This window comes from Thalassophryne amazonica, chromosome 7 (assembly GCF_902500255.1).
Source record: "Thalassophryne amazonica chromosome 7, fThaAma1.1, whole genome shotgun sequence".
NCBI classification, from domain to species: domain Eukaryota; kingdom Metazoa; phylum Chordata; class Actinopteri; order Batrachoidiformes; family Batrachoididae; genus Thalassophryne; species Thalassophryne amazonica.
In genome coordinates, this window is record NC_047109.1 from 105044791 (window position 1) to 105067135 (window position 22345).

Sequence of the window (22345 nt, forward strand, 5' to 3'; positions counted from 1 at the left end):
ATGACAGCATCATGTGTTACTAATGTAATCTTTGTGACTGTGGTCTCAGCTCTCTTCAGGTTATTGACCAGGTTCTCCTGTGTAGTTCTGAGCTTTCTCAGAATCATCCTTACCCCACAAGGTGAGATTTTGCATGGAATCACAGACTGAGGAAGACTGACAGTCATTTTGTGTTTCTTCCACTTTCTAATAATTACACCAACAGCTGTTGTCTTCTACCAAGCTGCTTGCCTGTTGTCCTGTATTCCATCCCAGCCTTGTGCAGGTCTACAATTTTGTCCCTGGTGTCCTTAGACAGCTCTTTGGTATTCATGGTGGACAGGTTGGGAGTGTGATTGATTGAGTGTGTGGACAGGTGTCTTTTATATAGGTAACAAGTGCAGTTACTACAGGTGCGTGTGTGTGCATATATAGCAGTTAAGGAATCACACAGACGATACTTTCGTTTCCTACAATCACCTTACTGACCTACTGGAATTTCCGATTTTCAACATGAGGCGACCAGTCAGTACTCTTCTGCAAGGACGTGAATTCAACCAATGGCAACAAGGATTTTGAAGGCAGAAGTACCATTTTCAGCAATAGTTGTTTAAATGTAGACAACACACATAATATTTTAATAGAAAAATTACACTGACACATAAAAGATCTCACCCACCCACCCCAATAAGATGGTGAGATTTAGACTCTAGATCTCACCCACCCCCATTTGTAAGCTCATTGTCGACAAAGGTAAAGAAAAACATCCTAGCAGGGATCGGTTGTGTCAGGCCAATACCAGTGCACAAAATAAGTCCGGTATCTGCTCCTTCACTATGTGGACTAGTATGTAGCAGTGGCATTTGTAAATTCCTAATACTGGTTGTGGTGAGCTACAACATGGCTTGATCACAGTGAAAATATTGCTTATCATCTTGCATAACCCCCTCTACATGTGTAGGTGTATTTTTCTGTTAAAAATTTCTGCATGTTTATATTTAACCTACGGTTGCTGAAAATGACACTTTATCTTCGCTGTCCCTGTTGGATTTGGTTGAATTCACCTCTTGTAGAACAAATATTGACTGCTTGCCTCATGTTGATAATTGGGAATTCCAATAGCTCAGTAATGTGATTGTAGGAAACGGAAGTGTTTATATATATATATACACACACACACACACACACAGGTATAAATCACTGCATCCCATCCACATCACCTTGAAGCAGTGAAGAAGAGAAGGAATGAATGAACAAGGGATGGAGGTGCAGAAGGACTGCAGGTCATAAAAGCAGGCTGGAGGCCTGTCTGTGTGCTTCCTGTAAATTCTCGATCAGATAAGAGTGAATCCTGCGTCAGTCAGCTCCACTCTCTTCTTCAGTCCTTTCATTGCCTCCCCCACTCGTCTCCCACACAACCTTCCATCATTACGACCTCACATCTTGGCTCTACATGAGACTGGTATAGTTATTTTGTTATATCATGCTTATTGTTTTCGGTGTCTTCACCATTCTTACAATACATGTTTTTCTTTCTCTTCTCTGCAGTAAGTGAGACATCCATTAAAAAATTTAAAGTAATATGGTTGATTGACAATTATAGACATAATGTAACACAGCCTGTAATATACAGTGTCACTATGGAATCATCTGCCATTCAATTCATCTGGAATTGTAGCTGTTCAGCACCTTTCTGATGGCCATGTGGCAGCATTTGTGTATATTACTTGTGTAAAAGCTGTTAACTGATGAAATTCAACAGCAGTATAAGCAACATCTTTGCCAGAGTATTGTGTCTAGAAGATATTGACGTGACGGTTCCATCACGTCAACCTTACATTTGCCCTTGTAGGTTTTTCTCGTGTAATGGCAGTCTGGCTCTTGTGTCAGTTGACAGTATCTACAAGCCTTTAAAAATCATATGCAAGTGTGACGGAGACCAGCAGGAGTCGCTGTGCATATGGCAGTCAACAGGTCTCACTCCAAAGCCAAAGGATACTCAGACCAGAGCCCGGGTTTTTAGCCAACTGGTCAGAGTATCCGCTTCCCATGCCAGAGATTTTGAGTTTGTGTCCTGAGGGGAGCGAGTGGGAGGAGTCAAACATGCAACACAATGCAGAGCAAGTTGCTACACAAGCTTGCCATTCCAATGTGAACTAATATATAAGAGAATCGAGGCAAATCATTGTTACCAGATGCCAACATGGCCCAAAATAGGAGGTTCACTGGCTGTCAACTGTATCTCTCAGAATTGAAAATTTGGATTTGTACAGTAGTTTCTGACATTCTCTGAAACTCTGACATTACTCTTGATTCAGCTGACAGGTTAGGCAAATTATAAGCAGCAATCAGCTGTCACCCTCAAAAGCTGTGTCTGGAACCACACACACACACACACACACACACACACACACACACACACACACACACACACACACACACATATATATATATATATATATATATTATACAAATAATGAATGTTTATGAGTTCAGTGGTACGAAATATTTCATGAGGTGAAAGCTGGAACATACCATTCAATGAGGCGAAGCTGAGTTGAATGGTATGTTCCAGCTTTCACCGAATTAAATATTCGTACCATTGAAAGAATGTAAAAACATTCATTATTTGTTTTACATAATGGCTAAAATAGATCATTGTCATTTGATATTTTATTAATTTATAAACAACAGAAAAGGGAATTATATTTTGGTGTTCTACTGTGATGTGTAGTCCAGTGATGCAGTGCACTGACTTCGGACTTCCATAAAAAAAAAAAAAAGACTGTGTAGTTCTTCAGTTCAAAAAATATTGAAATGACACGCACATCACAATCCGTATTGGTGTGCAGGATCAAGAAGAAAATAGCACAAAAAAAGGAGAGATCCGCACAGCCAGTTAGCTCCCAAACAAACCTTTAATGTTCAGTTCAGCCAAAAATCACATCAGTGTTTCATGTTAGCAGCTCTTCATGCATCCACAGGGGAGAGGATTGGATGTGTGTGTGTGTGTGTGTGTGTGTGTGTGGCAGCGTCAGTTAACTCAGTCAAATCATCAGGCCGCTGTCCCGTGCGCGCGCGCCTGCGCGCCCACGCAACCGGTTCGGGTGTCCAGCTGTCCCTCCTCAGTGCAGCAAAAAAAGTCACGTCCAGGTTTTCTTTCTTATTGCTAACAGGCAGCACAGTGGATTTGTTTTGTGTCTTACAAGAATTAGCAGTGTCAGTTAGCTCAAATTATGTCTCAGGAGAGTCATGTCCCCCCGCGCGCACACACACACCGCAACATGGTCGGCGCTTGTGCGTGTGTGAACAACAAAAATAAGACTGTATACGTCCTCAGTGCTGCAAAAAAATAAATAAATTAAAAAATCACATCAAAAATGAGTCCAGCTTTTGTTGTCTTCTTCCTGCTAACAACCCTCCAGGCATCACAGTGGATTGGTTTTGTGTATGCGTGCACGAGTACGCGTGGGCGAGTCTAGGACGTGCGCGCGCACGCATGCTCGCGCGTGCACGCCTACTCATGGCATTTGTCTGATCACATGTGCGCCTGTGCACGAGGGCGTGCACGTGAGAGTGCAATGGTACGAAACGTACGGAACCAAATTTGCACTCTAAATGGAACTGAGCTGCACTCTGAATGCAATACAACACAAATGGGATGAATTAATCCATGTCATGTGACATTACAAAGCACCAATCAAATCACAAGGATCCACTCTGCCATTTTCTCTCTCTCTCTCTCTCTCTCTCTCTCTCTCTCTCTCTCTCTCTCTCTCTCTCTCTCTCTCTCTATATATATATATATATATATATATGTATATATATGTATATGTATATAAAAATACAAGTAATGGATGGTAAGGAGTCCAACATAGAGAAATATTGGATGAAGAAAAGTCACTTTTCTGAATGCAGTATTTCTCTATGTTGGATGACTTGCCATCCATCAATTGTTATGTTCTCCACCCCCTCCAAATTAAGCAAACAACAAAGAGTCAAGTAAATTAGATCAATTTATTTTGTGAACAGCATATGAATGATTCTGATGCGATGAATGTTTCTAAAACGTCAGTAGCGTGCTTGTCTACCTTCTTACTGTTTTTGGCATCCTTGGAGTTCAGTATTTCCAACAGAAACTCAGCAACTTAGTGAACTGAGCAAACCTCGCTGGCAGATGATTTCCTGCTGTTGTTGACATGTTTGTTTCCATTTTTTCACCCAGCGTCTGTCAGCAACTTCCTGACCTTTGTATGCCGCACTCTGATTGGCTAGCTGTTGGCAGTAAGCTCTAACGCTATTGGTCAATGGGAACCGATCCAATATAACTTTTGGTCCTAGCCTTTTTGGATCCTTTTGGATCCAATATAACTTTCTGGTGCCAAGCATGCCAAAATACAGGTAAAAGATAATACAATAGCATGCTTTTGGAGGGCGTATGGATTTTCAAGAGGCCTGACGTCCATGCCCAGTCACTCAAAATGATAGCTATTCGCCCGAGTTAGATTAGGGCGAATAGCTATCATTGCGGGCGACGGGATGGAGGGAGGGACTCAGAAAAATGCATACCGCACGACAACAGCATGTTATTTGCATTATTATCACTTTTTACAGTGATACACAACATGTAACGCGTACATAAAAAGTTGTCTCACTTTTGACATGTCGCCTGGCACGCGCGCTGCTCTCCAAATTTGGCAGTGCGTCCTCATCAAGCCGACTGCTTTAGCTGCTGTTCATTGTCCTACTATCCATGAGAAAATCATCTGGAATATCCATACTGGGACCAAAACACATTTCTCGCCTTTTCATCTTTTCCTCTGTGGACAGTTTTTTTTTTTCCCCTCTGCGGACAGTTCTTGGGCTGCGCGTTGCTATGATGTCATTTGTTTATGCACAGCGGGCGGGTATAGCCAGATAGCGTCGACATAAATCTACGATACCAGCCCAGCAATGCCCCGGTAAAGTGATAATAATGGACGATATAACTTTTCTTCATCCAATATTTCTCTATGTTGGACTTCTTACATCCATTATTTGTATAATATAAAAAACAATGACAGTGTTATTGTTGCAACAAAAGGAGCACTCACTAGATTCCTGTAAACCCCCAACCTCCCATAACCTAACCACAAAAAAGTACTGTGGCATCTGGAAAGTATTCACAGCGCTTCACTGTATCCACATTTTGTTATGTTACAACCTTATTCCAAAATGGAGTAAATTCATTTTTCCCCCTCAAAATTATACTCCCATCACTCCATAAATGACAACATGAGAATTTTTTTTTTTCAAATTTATTAGAAATAAAGAACTAAGAAATCACGTACATAAGTATTCACCACCCTTTGCTCAATACTTTGTTGATGCACCTTTGGCAGCAATTACAGCCTCTAGTCTTCTTAAATGATGATGACACAGCTTGGTGCACCTATCTTTGGGCAGTTTGGTCCATTCCTCTTTGCAGCACCTCTCAAGCTCCATCAGGTTGAATGGACAGCGTTGGTGCACAGCCATTTTCAGATCCCTCCAGAGATGTTCAATCAAATTCTGGTCTGGGCTCTGCTGGGCCATTCAAGGACATCCACAGAGTTGTCCTGAAGCCACTCCTTTGATATATTGGTTGTGTGCTGAAGGTCATTGTCCTGCTGAAAGATGAACCATCGCCCCAGTTTGAGGTCAGAGAACTCTGGAGCAGGTTTTCATCCAGGATGTCTCTGTACATTGCTGCATTCATCTTTGCCTCAATCCTGACTAGTCTCCCGGTTCCTGCTGCTGAAAAACATCCCCACAGCATGATGCTGCCACCACCATGCTTCACTGTAGGATGGTGCCTGGTTTCCTCCAAACATCATGATTTACAACAAAGAGTTCAATCTTTGTCTCATCAGACCAGAGAATTTTGTTTTTCATGGTCTGAGAGTCCTTCAGGTGCCTTTTGTCAAACTCCAGGTGGGCTGTCATGTGCCTTTTTCTAAGGAGTGGCTTCCGTCTGCCCACTCTACCATACAGGCCTAGATGGGCGGCCAGCTCTAGGAAGAATCCTGGTGGAGCTGAACTTCTCCATTTACAGATGATGGAGGCCACTGTGCTCATTGGACCTTCAAAGCAGCAGAAATGTTTCTGTACCCTTCCCAGATTTGTGCCTTGAGCCATTCCTTTCTTGGACGTCTACAGACAATTCCTTTGACTTGTTTGTTTTGTACTCTTACATTCTTTGTCAACTGTGGGACCTTATATGTAGACAGGTGGGTGCCTTTCATAGCCAATCAACTGAATTTACCCCAGGTGGACTTCAATTAAGCTGTAGGAAACATCTCAAGGACAGTCAGTGGAAACAGGATGTACTCGAGCTCAATTTTGTGCTTAATGGCAAAGGCTGTGAATGCTTATATACATGCGACTTCTGAGGTTTTTTTTAATTTTAATACATTTTTTAAAAAGCTGAAAAAACTTTTTCACATTGTCATTTTGGGGTAGTGTGTGTAGAATTTTGAGGAAAAAAAAAATGAATTTCATCCATTTTGGAATAAGGCTGTAACATAAGAAAATGTGGAAAAAGTGAAGTTCTGTGAATACCTTTTGGATGCACTGTCTAAGGTCCCACAGTTGCAGTGCATGTCAGAGCACAAACCAAGCATGATGTCATTGGAACTGTCTGTAGACCTTGAGACAGGATTGTCTCGAGGTACAAATCTGGGGAAGGGTCAGATGCACTGTATGAACCCAGTGTGTCCTTTATGTTGGCCAGACCCAACACATGGTGAATATGTTGGATTTGGCCCACAACAGAAAATACTGAACCTGGGGGGTGGATTTGATAAAGAGGTGGAGCTAGATTTACATAATCTGTTGATGATCCTGATCGTTCCTGATCAAGTGAATAACTCAAACAAAAGACACATTTAGAAGATAACATCAAAATAATGGAGCAACTTTGACAACTCATATTATTTTACCTTGGACCACATTTTCTTCAGTCCTTTCTCTTTTTTTGTCTCCGTGTGGTTGCCCCCATCTTCTGTAGATGTGTCACCCTTCAGATATCTTTCCTACCACAAAAACCAAGGAAACATCTGGATCTGGTATCTTAAGTTCCAGGCCTCTGTGCTGTTTTTTTTTTTCTTTGCTCTCTTTGAACAAGCAGTCACAGACTCGGGGGGGGGGCAAAGATCATCAGAGATCACTTTGACACAAGAACATCCTCTGAATGGAGGAAGCTCAAATTGTTTTTTTTTTTCCTTCTTCTTCACAGTGTCATTTAATATATTCAACCACCACACAAGTAAGAAATCCAGCCCCCCCCCCCCCCCCCTCCAAAACAAAAACAAAAACATGTGCAGTCAGGTTCATACATATTTGGACAACGGTGGAATTTTGCCTCTGCACCACCATAATGGAGCAGATATGAATGAAATGATCAAGATGTGCTTGTGTCAGTTGTTAGCTTTAAGTCACGGGTTTAACAAAAATAAAACCCTGAAATGAACCCTTTGTTAAGTAGAACCATTTCTATAGATGGTGCATCCATCTTCAGCACCAGTAAGTCATGAGACAAACTAAATATTAATACAAATCATCACTTTACAGCCAGTTTTCTTTAGAAAAGGCAGGGGATGGATACATGAACATTTCCAAATTGCTGAATATCTGTTGGACTTCATTTACATCAGTCACTTAGAAGAAAAAAATTATTGTGCTCGATGATGAATTGGTCTGGAGAAGGCAGTTCTCAAAAAACTCAAAAACTCAGTGAATGTGCGAGATGGTGAGGGAAGCCACCGAGGCATTGTTTAAATTGCCTGTTCAAATTGAGTTTATTACAAATCTGATTCAAATCAGATCTCACTGATTGACACTGATTATATATAGTGAGTGACCAGGTCTGATGTGTGTGTCTTATCCATTCTCATTGCTATGGTAACAGGGAACACTGAGGAAAAGCATGAATGACAGCGAACTGTCTCTGTTTCTGACTGACATGGTTCTGTGGAGCCCAGATAGCTAACAGGCACTTTATTTCCTCGTCTGTCCACAGTTTATGTTTATTATTATTCTTCATGCTTCTGTATTTTTGAGTGTTTTCTTGGATGTATTTCCACTTATTCCAACGCCACAAGTAAGGTGCCTTTAATCAACTTCTGTCTCTCCGGAAGTACAGTAGTGTTCAGAATAATAGTAGTGCCATGTGACTAAAAAGATTAATCCAGGTTTTGAGTATATTTCTTATTGTTACATGGGAAACAAGGTACCAGTAGATTCAGTAGATTCTCACAAATCCAACAAGACCAAGCATTCATGATATGCACACTCTTAAGACTATGAAATTGGGCTATTAGTAAAAAAAAGGAGAAAGGGGGTGTTCACAATAATAGTAGTGTGGCATTCAGTCAGTGAGTTCATCAGTTTTGTGGAACAAACAGGTGTGAATCAGGTGTCCCCTATTTAAGGCTGAAGCCAGCACCTGTTGAACATGCTTTTCTCTTTGAAAGCCTGAGGAGAATGGGACATTCAAGACATTGTTCAGAAGAACAGTGTAATTTGATTAAAAAGTTGACTGGAGAGGGGAAAACTTATACTCAGGTGCAAAAAAATTATAGGCTGTTCATCTACAATGATCTCCAATGCTTTAAAATGGACAAAATAACAGAGACACGTGGAAGAAAACGGAAAACAACCATCAAAATGGATAGAAGAATAACCAGAATGGCAAAGGCTCACCCATTGATCAGCTCCAGGATGATCAAAGACAGTCTGGAGTTACCTGTAAGTGCTGTGACAGTTAGAAGACGCCTGTGTGAAGATAATTTATTTGCAAGAATCCCCTGCAAAGTCCCTCTGTTAAATAAAAGACATGTGCAGAAGAGGTTACAATTTGCCAAAGAACACATCAACTGGCCTAAAGAGAAATGGAGGAATATTTTGTGGACTGATGAGAGTAAAATTGTTCTTTTTGGGTCCAAGGGCCACAGACAGTTTGTGAGACGAACCCCAAACTCTGAATTCAAGCCACAGTTCACAGTGAAGACAGTGAAGCATGGTGGTGCAAGCATCATGATATGGGCATGTTTCTCCTGCTATGGTGTTGGGCCTATATATCGCATACCAGGTATCATGGATCAGTTTGGATATGTCAAAATACTTGAATAGGTCATGTTGCCTTATGCTGAAGAGGACATGCCCTTGAAATGGGTGTTTCAACAAGACAATGACCCCAAGCACACTAGTAAAGGAGCAAAATCTTTGCCTCGCACAAAATTAATGCCTCGCAGATGTGAAGAAATCATGAAAAACTGTGGTTATACAACTAAATACTAGTTTAGTGAATCACAGGATTGCTAAAAAAAGTAGTTTGAACATAATAGTTTTGAGTTTGTAGCATCAACAGCAGATACTACTATTATTGTGAACACCCCCTTTTTTCTACTCTTTTTTTTTTTTTTTTACTAATAGCCCAATTTCATAGCCTTAAGAGTGTGCATATCATGAATGCTTGGTCTTGTTGGATTTGTGAGAATCTACTGAATCTACTGGTACCTTGTTTCCCATGTAACAATAAAAATATACTCAAACCTGGATTAATCTTTTTAGTCACATAGCACTACTATTATTCTGAACACTACTGTACGTCATTGTTGTTGTTCATGTCGCGCTGTGACGAAGGGGACGCCTTAGAATCCTGTTTGAGTGAACGAGACATTCAGATTGAAGTAGATTTGCAAAAATGCGATTTGAATTGCGTTTCAAATCTGAATATGCTAAAAATCCAAGTTTGAGTGGTCATGTGAACAAGACCTAAGACACACAGCTTTGTCTACATAAATCTGGATGTGAAAGTGACAGGTTATTGGAAAAGAATACTTATATTTAGTTTATCGAATTTCTTATGGGTTTGGAAAATGGATATCTTAAATAAATGGCCAACATTCCGAAACGGTTCATGTAAAAGTTGTTTTTTTTGGCTTCTCCTTTTTTGCTCAGGGTCACCACAGGGGATCCAGTCTTGCACTGCCTGTTTATTTGGCACAGGTTTTATGCTGAACATGGTGCATAATGGTTTTGAACTGGGAACCTTCTGTCTTGGAAACAAATGCCTTGGTGGCCGTGCTGCCCTCATGTCACATGTTTGTGAATCACCTCGGATTAAAGCTAACAGTCCACACTGCAAGCACATCTTGATTGTCACTGTCCAGTTACTTATGGACCAGACTGCAGGTTGTTTCATACTTTCTTGATGTGTCTGCTTGGCTGCTCTTTGCTGCACTGTTGGGACATTTGCTGGTGCGGACGTTTAAAAACAGGCAAGAATAAACGGGGACACGGTGTCTGTTTGGTCAAATCAAAGCGCTGCTTGCAGTGTGTTTGCAGACATGTGCTGCCTGATATTGCTTGTCTTTCCATCAGCTGTGCTCAGTCTGTCCAGCGGGAAGTGTAGTCCCTCGTGGCTACACGCACACGTGAGGTCACATTCCGTCTGGCTTTGAAGACGACAGCATCCTCTGATCCTTGTCGCGTGAACCCTGCCAGCCCAGTGCTGCCGTGGCTTAGGCCGGCTAAAGCGCCGTTTGGCCTTCTGGCTTTTTATAACGTAGGTTGAGGATGAAAGCTAACGTCTCATTTTCACCAAACATTCTAAAAGTTGCATGAGCATTACAGGAGTTAAAACTATTGGATTTTAAACTACTGAGACGTTGTGCATGAAAGACAGTCACAATTTTTCCTTATTTATTATTTTCTTTATGATCTCTGGCACAGCTGTTTTTGACAATCAAAGATCCATCACTCTCCCCACCCTATTTTTTTTTAAGTGGATATGATTGATGTTTGCATGTTAAAGATCCTCAGTCTCACAAATATGTCATGGTGACTCTGTACCATATTTCCAGATTATAAGTCACATGTGTGTTGTTTGTTTGTTTTGTTTGTTTTTACGAGTTTGGGAGCGCCTGTGACTTAACCCAGTGCATTTATATATCAAAAATTCCACAAGTTTTTGATTAATAATAGTAATTCTAATGACTATTTAATAAGAATCAAAGTAGTAAACCAATAACCTCCAATAATGAAAGAATAAATGTCATTAATAAAAAATACACTACAACAATGCACAAGCATCCCTAATTCAAGAGCTCATAACACAGACTTAGAGTCCAGTGCGACTTATAATCCGGAAAATACACATCTAGGGATACCCCAACGATGAGCCATTTCTGTCATTTATTATTGCATTAATTTGTGACAAATAAACGGTGAAAGTTGAATATGGCACTACATGGCACCCTCAAGCCCATTTTTCTCTCCCACACTGTTGCACGTCTGTGTCACTTCTGGCTGACACAGAGAACAGCTTGATAGGTACCATATTTTTTTTGTAATGTAAGTCACTTTTTTACATCTGCCAGCAAAGTTTGTTGTGAACAGCCTGGATACCCACAATTTTTCATATATCATTATGACATTTTTACTGAATATTTATATCCTCATAGGCAAGACCTGATTCAATATCAAGGTCATAAGTCAAAGGGCATAGTCAGGAAAAATCTTGGAAAATATGAAAAATCCCCGTCTTTAACATTGAATGAATTTTCAGAAATTCATAACCTGTCAAAAAGATCAAAGGTCTTTCATGTTTGAGAGCATTATGAAGGATGGGAGCTGGATGGACTGACAAAGTTTATTCCGGATCTGATCCAGATTACGTATTTTGTGTCCATTTAAGGTTAATATTGAAAAGCCCATTTAATGTATATCTTACATTATATCTTAACCAAACGTGCCCCAATCACTCTCATATTTGAAAATGAGGTGCAGACTGGCACTCACTATCACCTGACAAACTTTAATCCGGATCTGATCCAGATTGTAGATTTTGTGGATATTTGAATTTAATATTGAAAAGCCAATTTAATGTATATCTTACATTATATCCTAACCAAACATGCCCCAATCACTCTCATATTGAAAGTGAGGTGCAGACTGGCACTCACTATCACCTGACAAACTTTAATCCGGATCTGATCCAGATTGTAGATTTTGTGGATATTTGAATTTAATATTGAAAAGCCAATTTAATGTATATCTTACATTATATCCTAACCAAACGTGCCCCAATCACTCATATTTGAAAGTGAGGTGCAGACTGGCACTCACTATCACCTGACAAACTTTAATCCGGATCTGATCCAGGTTGTAGATTTTGTGGATATTTGAATTTAATATTGAAAAAGCCAATTTAATGTATATCTTACATTATATCCTAAACAAACCTGCCCCAATCACTTTCATACTTTGAAAATGAGTGCAGATTGGCACTCACTATCACCTGACAAAGTTTGATCTGGATCTGATCCAGATTGTGGATTTTGTGGATATTTGAATTTAATATGAAAAGCCAATTTAATGTATATCTTACATTATATCCTAACCAAACATGCCCCAATCACTCTCATATTTGAAAGTGAGGTGCAGACTGTCACTCCACTATCACCTGACAAACTTTAATCCGGATCTGATCCAGATTGTAGATTTTGTGGATATTGAATTTAATATTGAAAGAAGCCAATTTAATGTATATCTTACTTATATCCTAACAAAACGTGCCCCAATCATTCATAGTTGAAAGTGAGGTGCAGGCTGGCACTCACTATCACCTGACAAACAGTAATCCGGATCTGATCCAGGTTGTAGATTTTGTGGAATTTGAATTTAATATTGAAAAAGCCAATTTAATGTATATCTTACATTATATCTGTAACCAACGTGCCCCAATCACTCTCATATTTGAAAATGAGGTGCAGACTGGCACTCACTATCATCTGACAACTTTAATCCGGATCTGATCCAGATTGTGGATTTTGTGGATATTTGAATTTAATATTGAAAGCCAATTTAATGTATATCTTACATTATATCCTAACCAAACATGCCCCAATCACTCTCATATTGAAAGTGAGGTGCAGACTGGCACTCACTATCACCTGACAAACTTTAATCCGGATCTGATCCAGATTGTAGATTTTGTGGATATTTGAATTTAATATTGAAAAGCCAATTTAATGTATATCTTACATTATATCCTAACCAACGTGCCCCAATCACTCATATTTGAAAGTGAGGTGCAGACTGGCACTCACTATCACCTGACAAACTTAATCCGGATCTGATCCAGGTTGTAGATTTTGTGGATATTTGAATTTAATATTGAAAAGCCAATTTAATGTATATCTTACATTATATCCTAAACAAACCTGCCCCAATCACTTTCATATTTGAAATGAGGTGCAGATTGGCACTCACTATCACCTGACAAAGTTTGATCTGGATCTGATCCAGATTGTGGATTTTGTGGATATTTGAATTTAATATTGAAAAGCCAATTAATGTATATCTTACATTATATCCTAACCAAACATGGCCCCAATCACTCTCATATTTGACAGTGAGGTGCGACTGGCACTCACTATCACCTGACAAACTTAATCCGGATCTGATCCAGATTGTAGATTTTGTGGATATTTGAATTTAATATTGAAAAGTCCAATTTAATGTATCTTACATTATATCCTAACCAAACGTGCCCCAATCATTCATATTTGAAAGTGAGGTGCAGGCTGGCACTCACTATCACCTGACAAACTTTAATCCGGATCTGGATCCAGGTTGTAGATTTTGTGGATATTTGAATTTAATATTGAAAGCCAATTTTAATGTATATCTACATTATATCCTAACCAAACGTGCCCCAATCACTTCATATTTGAAAGTGAGGTGCAGACTGGCACTCACTATCACCTGACAAAGTTTGATCCGGATCTGATCCAGGTTGTAGATTTTGTGGATATTGAATTTAATATTGAAAAGCCAATTTAATGTATATCTTACATTATATCCTAACCAAACGTGCCCCAATCACTTTCATATTTGAAAATGAGGTGCAGACTGGCACTCACTATCACCTGACAAACTTTGATCTGGCTCTGATCCAGATTGTGGATTTTGTGGATATTTTGAATTTAATATTGAAAAGCCCATTTAATGTATATCTTACATTATATCTTAACCAACGTGCCCCAATCACCTCATATTTGAAGGTGAGGTGCAGACTGGCACTCAACATCACCTGACAAAAGTTTGATCCGGATCTGATCCAGATTGTAGATTTTGTGGATATTTGAATTTAATATGAAAAGCCCAATTTAATGTATATCTTACATTATATCCTAACCAAACGTGCCCCAATCACTTCATATTGAACAGTGAGGTGCAGACTGGCACTCACTATCACCTGACAAACTTTGATCCGGCTCTGATCCAGATTGTGGATTTTGTGGATATTTGAATTTAATATTGAAAAGCCCATTTAATGTATATCTTACATTATATCTTAACCAAACGTGCCCCAATCACACTCATATTTGAAGGTGAGGTGCAGACTGGCACTCAACATCACCTTACAAAGTTTGATCCGGATCTGATCCAGATTGTGGATTTTGTGGATATTTGAATTTAATATTGAAAAGCCAATTTAATGTATATCTTACATTATATCCTAACCAAACGTGCCCCAATCACTTTCATATTTGAAAATGAGGTGCAGACTGGCACTCACTATCACCTGACAAACTTTGATCCTGATCTTATCCAGATTGTGGATTTTGTGGATATTTGAATTTAATATTGAAAAGCCCATTTAATGTATATCTTACATTATATCTTAACCAAACGTCCCCCAATCACTCTCATATTTGAAAGTGAGGTGCAGACTGGCACTCACTATCACCTGACAAAGTTTGATCCGGATCTGATCCAGATTGTGGATTTTGTGGATATTTGAATTTAATATTGAAAAGCCCATTTAATCAATCAATCAATCAATCAACTTTTTTCTTGTATAGCGCCAAATCACAACAAACAGTTGCCCCAAGGCGCTCCACATTGCAAGGCAAGGCCATACAATAATTATGAAACACAGTCTACGTCTAAAGCAACATAACCAAGGGATGGTCCAGGGTCACCCGATCCAGCCCTAACTATAAGCCTTAGCGAAAAGGAAAGTTTTAAGCCTAATCTTAAAAGTAGAGAGGGTATCTGTCTCCCTGATCTGAATTGGGAGCTGGTTCCACAGGAGAGGAGCCTGAAAGCTGAAGGCTCTACCTCCCATTCTACTCTTACAAACCCTAGGAACTACAAGTAAGCCCGCAGTCTGAGAGCGAAGCGCTCTAATGGGGTAATATGGTACTACGAGGTCCCTAAGATAAGATGGGACCTGATTATTCAAAACCTTATAAGTAAGAAGAAGAATTTTAAATTCTATTCTAGCATTAACAGGAAGCCAATGAAGGGAGGCCAACACGGGTGAGATATGCTCTCTCCTGCTAGTCCCCGTCAGTACTCTAGCTGCAGCATTCTGAACCAACTGAAGGCTTTTTAGGGAACTTTTAGGACAACCTGATAATAATGAATTACAATAGTCCAGCCTAGAGGAAACAAATGCATGAATTAGTTTTTCAGCATCACTCTGAGACAAGACCTTTCTGATTTTAGAGATATTGCGTAAATGCAAAAAGGCAGTCCTACATATTTGTTTAATATGCGCTTTGAATGACATATCCTGATCAAAAATAACTCCAAGATTTCTCACAGTATTACTAGAGATCAGGGAAATGCCATCCAGAGTAACGATCTGGTTAGACACCATGCTTCTAAGATTTGTGGGCCAAGTACAATAACTTCAGTTTTATCTGAGTTTAAAAGCAGGAAATTAGAGGTCATCCATGTCTTTATGTCTGTAAGACAATCCTGCAGTTTAGCTAATTGGTGCGTATCCTCTGGCTTCATGGATAGATAAAGCTGGGTATCATCTGCGTAACAATGAAAATTTAAGCAATACCGTCTAATAATACTGCCCAAGGGAAGCATGTATAAAGTGAATAAAATTGGTCCTAGCACAGAACCTTGTGGAACTCCATAATTAACTTTAGTCTGTGAAGAAGATTCCCCATTTACATGAACAAACTGTAATCTATTAGACAAATATGATTCAAACCACCACAGCGCAATGCCTTTAATACCTATGACATGCTCTAATCTCTGTAATAAAATTTTATGGTCAACAGTATCAAAAGCAGCACTGAGGTCCAACAGAACAAGCACAGAGATAAGTCCACTGTCCGAAGCCATAAGAAGATCATTTGTAACCTTCACTAATGCTGTTTCTGTACTATGATGAATTCTAAAACCTGACTGAAACTCTTCAAATAGACCATTCCTCTGCAGGTGATCAGTTAGCTGTTTTACAACTACCCTCTCAAGAATCTTTGAGAGAAAAGGAAGGTTGGAGATTGGCCTATAATTAGCTAAGATAGCTGGGTCAAGTGATGGCTTTTTAAGTAATGGTTTAATTACTGCCACCTTAAAGGCATGTGGTACATAACCAACTAACAAAGATAGATTGATCATATTTAAGATTGAAGCATTAAATAATGGTAGGACTTCCTTGAGCAGAGCCTGGCAGGAATGGGGTCTAATAAGCATGTTGATGGTTTGGATGAAGTAACTAATGACAATAACTCAGACAGAACAATCGGAGGAGGAAAGAGTCTAACCAAATACCGGCATCACTGAAAGCAGCCAAGATAACGATACATCTTTGGGATGGTTATGAGTAATTTTTCTCTAATAGTCAAAATTTTGTTAGCAAAGAAAGTCATGAAGTCATTACTAGTTAAGTTAATGGAATACTCAGCGCAATAGAGCTCTGACTCTTGTCAGCCTGGCTACAGTGCTGAAAAGAAACCTGGGTTGTTCTTATTTTCTTCAATTAGTGATGAGTAGAAAGATGTCCTAGCTTCACGAAGGGCTTTCTTATAGAGCACAAACTCGTTTTCCAGGCTAAGTTGAAGATCTTCTAAATTAGTGAGACGCCATTTCCTCTCCAACTTACGGGTTATCTGCTTTAAGCTACGAGTTTGTGAGTATACCACAGAGTCAGACACTTCTGATTTAAAGCTCTCTTTTTCAGAGGAGCTACAGCATCCAAAGTTGTCTTTGTATTTAATGTATATCTTACATTATATCTTAACCAAACGTGCCACAATCACTTTCATATTTGAAACTGATGTGCAGACTGGCACTCACTATCACCTGACAAAGTTTGATCCGGATCTGATCCAGATTGTAGATTTTGTGGATATTTTAATTTAATATTGAAAAGCCCATTTAATGTATATCTTACATTATATCTTAACCAAACGTGCCCCAATCACTCTCATATTTGAAAATGAGGTGCAGACTGGCACTCACTATCACCTGACAAACTTTAATCGGATCTGATCCAGATTGTAGATTTTGTGGATATTTGAATTTAATATTGAAAAGCCAATTTAATGTATATCTTGCATTATATCCTAACCGAACATGCCCCAATCACTCTCATATTTGAAAGTGAGGTGCAGACTGGCACTCACTATCACCTGACAAAGTTTGATCCGGATCTGATCCAGATTGTGGATTTTGTGGATATTTGAATTTAATATTGAAAAGCCAGTTTAATGTACAAGGTCTATTAGAAAACTAACCGGCAGTTTATAATAAAAAAAAACTATATGGATTTGAATCACGTGGATTACACCAGACATGCTTGAACCCTCGTGCGCTATGCGTGAGTTTTTTCACGCGTCGGTGACGTCATTCGCCTGTGGGCAGGCTTTGAGTGAGCACTGGTCCACCCTCTCGGCTGAAATCCTTTGTCTGAGACGCTGCTGGAGACGGCGCGCGTTGCTTTATCAAAATTTTTTCAGGACCTATGAGGGATATCTGAGTGGACACTATTCGAGAAATTCAGCTGGTTTCGGTGAAAAGTTTAACAGCTGATGAGAGATTGTGGAGTTTCTTTCGCTTTAAGGACAGCTCACAAAGCGGATCGGCGCGGCGCTGTCAGAGGTGGTGTCCGTCTGGCTGTTTCGAGCTGAAAACACTCCTAATTTAAAGCTCTGTTCACCCAGGTCGTCGTCAGAGAACAGAGAAGTTTCAGAAGAAGTCGGCATGAGGAGTTTACCCGGACATTCCACTGTTAAAGGAGATTTTGTAATGAAAGAACGTGCGGGCAAATTCGCTGAGTCGGTTCCGTGACGACGCTGCAAATCCGTCTGCGCCGCGACAGGAAAAACACCTCCTTGTTGAAAACCATTTTGTAAAATTCAGGCAGCTTTTGATGGCTTTCAACAAGTGAGTATCTGAGAAATTGTTTAACAGCTGGGCATGTTCCAACTTGTCCGTTAGGTTCCAATGGAGGGGTGTTTTCCTGTCGCGACGCCCCACGCTGGTCGTCCGGGGCCCGACGTGAATCTGCCCGCACGTTCTTTCTTTACAAATCTCCTTTAACAGTTGAATGTCCGCATAAAATCCTCAATGCCGACCTCTTCTGAAACTTCTCTGTTCTCTGACGCGACCTGGTGGAACGAGACTGAAATGTGGAAGTTTTCAGCTTGAAACAGCAAGACGAAGCCGCAGATCACTGTCAGGCGACGTGGGTCGTCCTTAAAGCGTACACTAACAGACCAAAATCTATCATCAGCCCGTTAAAATTTTCACCACGAAAACCAGCTGAAATTTATCGAATGGTGTCCCACTCAGTTGTGCCTTACAGTTTTTGAAAAATTTTGATCAAACAAAGCAGCAGTCTCTGAGCCATTCCTAAACAATGAGAAAATCGACGAGAGGGTGGGCCACTCCTCACTCAAAGACTGCCCACAGGCGAATGACGTAACCGACAGGCGTGAAAAAACTCTTGCATGCCCACGAGGGTTCAAGCATGTCTGATGCAATCACATGTGATTCAAATCCATATGGTTTTTGAAAAAAATAATAAGGTCGGATACTTTTCTAACAGACCTCGTATATCTTACATTATATCCTAACCAAACGTGCCCCATTTACTTTCATATTTGAAATTGAGGTGCAGACTGGCACTCACTATCACCTGACAAAGTTTGATCCGGATCTGATCCAGATTGTGGATTTTGTGTACATTTGAATTTAATATTGAAAAGCCCATTTAATGCACATTTTACATTATATCTCAATCAGAAGTGCCTCAATCGCTCTCATTTATGACACTGAGGTACAAACTGGCACTCTCAATGAACAGACTAAGTTTGTTCCACATCTGATCCGTCTTGCAGCTTTAGCGGATATTTGATTTTAACATTGAAAAGCCCCTTTGATCTATATTTTGTATTATATTTTAGCTTATGAAAAGTCTCTTCTCACAGGACTTTGATCTTCAAATTTTTTTCCAAGGAAAAAAATTGTGGAATTGGAAACTAGTGTTAATGGAGATTTGTGCTCCACGAGAGCAGTGCTCCAGTTTCTTAAAGTTTTTTAAGGTCCTGTGACTCCTGCTCCTGTGCAACTTAAATGTCGTTATTAATAATAACTCATAATCGTAGAGGGTTTACCCAGGAATCAAAGCACTAAACAAAATGAACTCTGAATAAATGTCCGGTGTGCAGTGAGTACCTTGCATGGCAACACCCTCACATCGGGGTGAATTTAAGGCATTATTTGTAAAGCGCTTTGAGCGTCTGATGCAGATGGAAAAGCGCGATACAAATGCAGTCCATTTATGTATACAAATGGCCATAATTCCTAAATGGTTAATGCTTTCATCACCCCCCCCCCCCCCCCCCAAAAAAAAAGGCTGTTAATGAGAAATTTTCCCTGAAATAAACAGAATCTTGGTGTTTAATAAACCAGTTCTCATAATACCACAATTGTACATCCTTGCTAATCATCTTTTCAGACTGACATGAGGGCATGGTCTAGACCAAGTCTACATCATAACCCCCCCTCTTGAGCTGGTGGGTATAACTCCCAGGTCTGACATGGACTGATGATTTTTTTATTAAACAGGTGTTGCAACATGAGTCTTCGTAGTAAAAACTCATTTTTACCCAAGGCCAAAATATGGCCATTGGGTATTACCAGTGATGCCGGTAACGCGTTACTTAGTAACGCGTTACTCTAATCTGACCACTTTTTTTTAGTAACGAGTAATCTAACGCGTTAATCTTTCCAAATCAGTAATCAGATTAAAGTTACTTCTCCATGTCACTGTGCGTTACTATTATTTTTCATTGTGGGTCGATAGCAGCATTAAACTTGGTCCGTGGGCAGGAGGTCGGGGTTCGACTGAACTGCCCACTTTAAGCGAGCTGTGAGCTTTTCATCCACGGTTTTTTGCAGCTGCTCGACTCGTCGTCTCCTCTTAAAGCACGGTGATCAGCACACCTGCACTGAGCTTTACAAAGACATTTTTATACTTTTTTTCCTCCTTTATTTAGAGCTGAGCTGAGCCGCTCCATATCTGCACGTTAAAACAGCTGATCCTCCGCGACGCGTCAACAACTAACACTATTTTCCACTCAAATGCACCTAAACTCTCTTTCTGAGGACCACATGATGTGAAAACACAATAAAACTTTCTTACCTGTAAATCTGGTCACGTTTTCTGCATAAATAAATGTTATCCATTCTTTGTGCTCAAACGCCAAAGCAGGGGCGAATCCAGATGGAATGGGGGCGTGGGGGAGGGATGTGCCCCCCTCACAACACCCCTAGATTAAAGGTCCAGTTTTGAAGCCTTTTTTTACTACAACTACTAATACTACTTAAAATAATATTAATTTCGACAAGTAAAATATTTAGAGAGAATTTAAATGTTAGAAAAATGCTAGAATGAATTTAATAGTTACATTTAAAAACAATGTAGGTTCGAAATTGCAAGTTTTACTGTTACAGTGCTGTCAACAGTTAAATATGAAGTCAAGAAAGGGTGACTATAAAGTGAGTTTTGGCAAAACAGGTATCATTGTCATGTTGAGGTGGCAGAGGGTTGTTGTCGGCAGCTGGGGAAAGTAACTAAAAAAGTAACTAGTAATCTAACTTAGTTACTTTTACAATTGAGTAATCAGTAAAGTAACTAAGTTACTTTTTCAAGGAGTAATCAGTAATCAGTAATTGGATTACTTTTTCAAAGTAACTGTGGCAACACTGGGTATTACAAAGGCCTTGCATCCATCTGTCTGTCTGTCCATCTGTGCTCAGCATAACTCCAGTCCTATTATTGCCAGGGTCTTCAAATTCACAGGGAACATTCTTGGAACACAAACCTTGGACAAGTTCAAAGGTGGCTAACCTTGACCTATTTTAAGAGGTCAAAAGGTCACATTCTGTGTCCTGTTGATATGCTCATACGGCCGGGGGTATTTTGGGCCTACTTATTGGTACCCTGCAACCAGGTGACCATTATCAAATTATAGCTTTAAAAAGTCTATATCAGGGTGCAAATTCTGGATTTGAGCAAACACTTTAGCCATGCTAGACTGTTTGAAATGGAACATACTGCATGTGAACCGGTGCTTACTGTAATCCTTGCTAGGCAGCATATGCCAGGCTGTTCTTTTTGGAATGGCAGCCAGGAGAAGCCGGAGCAGAGCTAAGCTGCTCCCGTCCCTCATCCCTGCTGGCCCTCCCTGCCATCTCAGACCTGTCACAGTGTCCTCCTGATGAATGACCCAGAAAGAAAGTTTGTCATTCTGCTGTCACTTGCAACATGTGTGTCAATCCATATCAGGAATAAAATGGAATTATGATGGGATTTTGTTTGGGACTGCAAGTGAAACTACAGAACTGGCAGAACTGGTTGAAAGCATGATGGAGTAACTTCTTCTGGGATCTGCAACAGCTGTTGAAATGTATGGACATAATTGTTATCCATAAATGTCAGAATCACTTTTGTGTGTCATTATAGTCAAAAATGCCATTGTATATTTATTTCTAACATAGTATGTAGTGAATGCAGGGTAAGTATCAGCCCTCTGATGCCTCTTTTTTTCTTCTCCATACCATCCCAACATCTTTTGATTTGGGGTTGTATATTGATTATGGTCTTAAAATTTGATGATAATATTGTAAAAATAAATATTGTGATGTCGTGAGCATTATTTTTTGCTCCATTCATAATAAATTTGTCTGCCAGTGTCATGTGAAATAGTTTTTACTGTTGCCTCATATATCAGTAGTACAAAACAGCATGTGTTTGAGAGTTGGTGCATATTGGCATTTCAAACATCACCAATGCAATCTGCAACGTGATGCAACCTTGTGCAAGGTTTGTTTGTTTGTTTGTTTGTTTGTTTGTTTGACCAGCAGTGCAGCTTAGGAAATAACCATTTGGTATAACATTACAACCTAAGAATAACACAGGGAGCATCATACGGACGGCTTCTTTATGATACTTGTAGAATCTAGTAGAATCTTCTTAACACTGCACTGAACTTTGAAGATAACTCTTCAGGCATTACAC

At 39.8% G+C, this 22345-nt stretch overlaps 1 protein-coding gene across 1 annotated transcript in view; it reads left to right on the forward strand.

The window, feature by feature from the left end:
- The window catches only part of triob (trio Rho guanine nucleotide exchange factor b), a 347395-nt gene that overhangs the window by 34768 nt on the left and 290282 nt on the right, over positions 1–22345 (forward strand).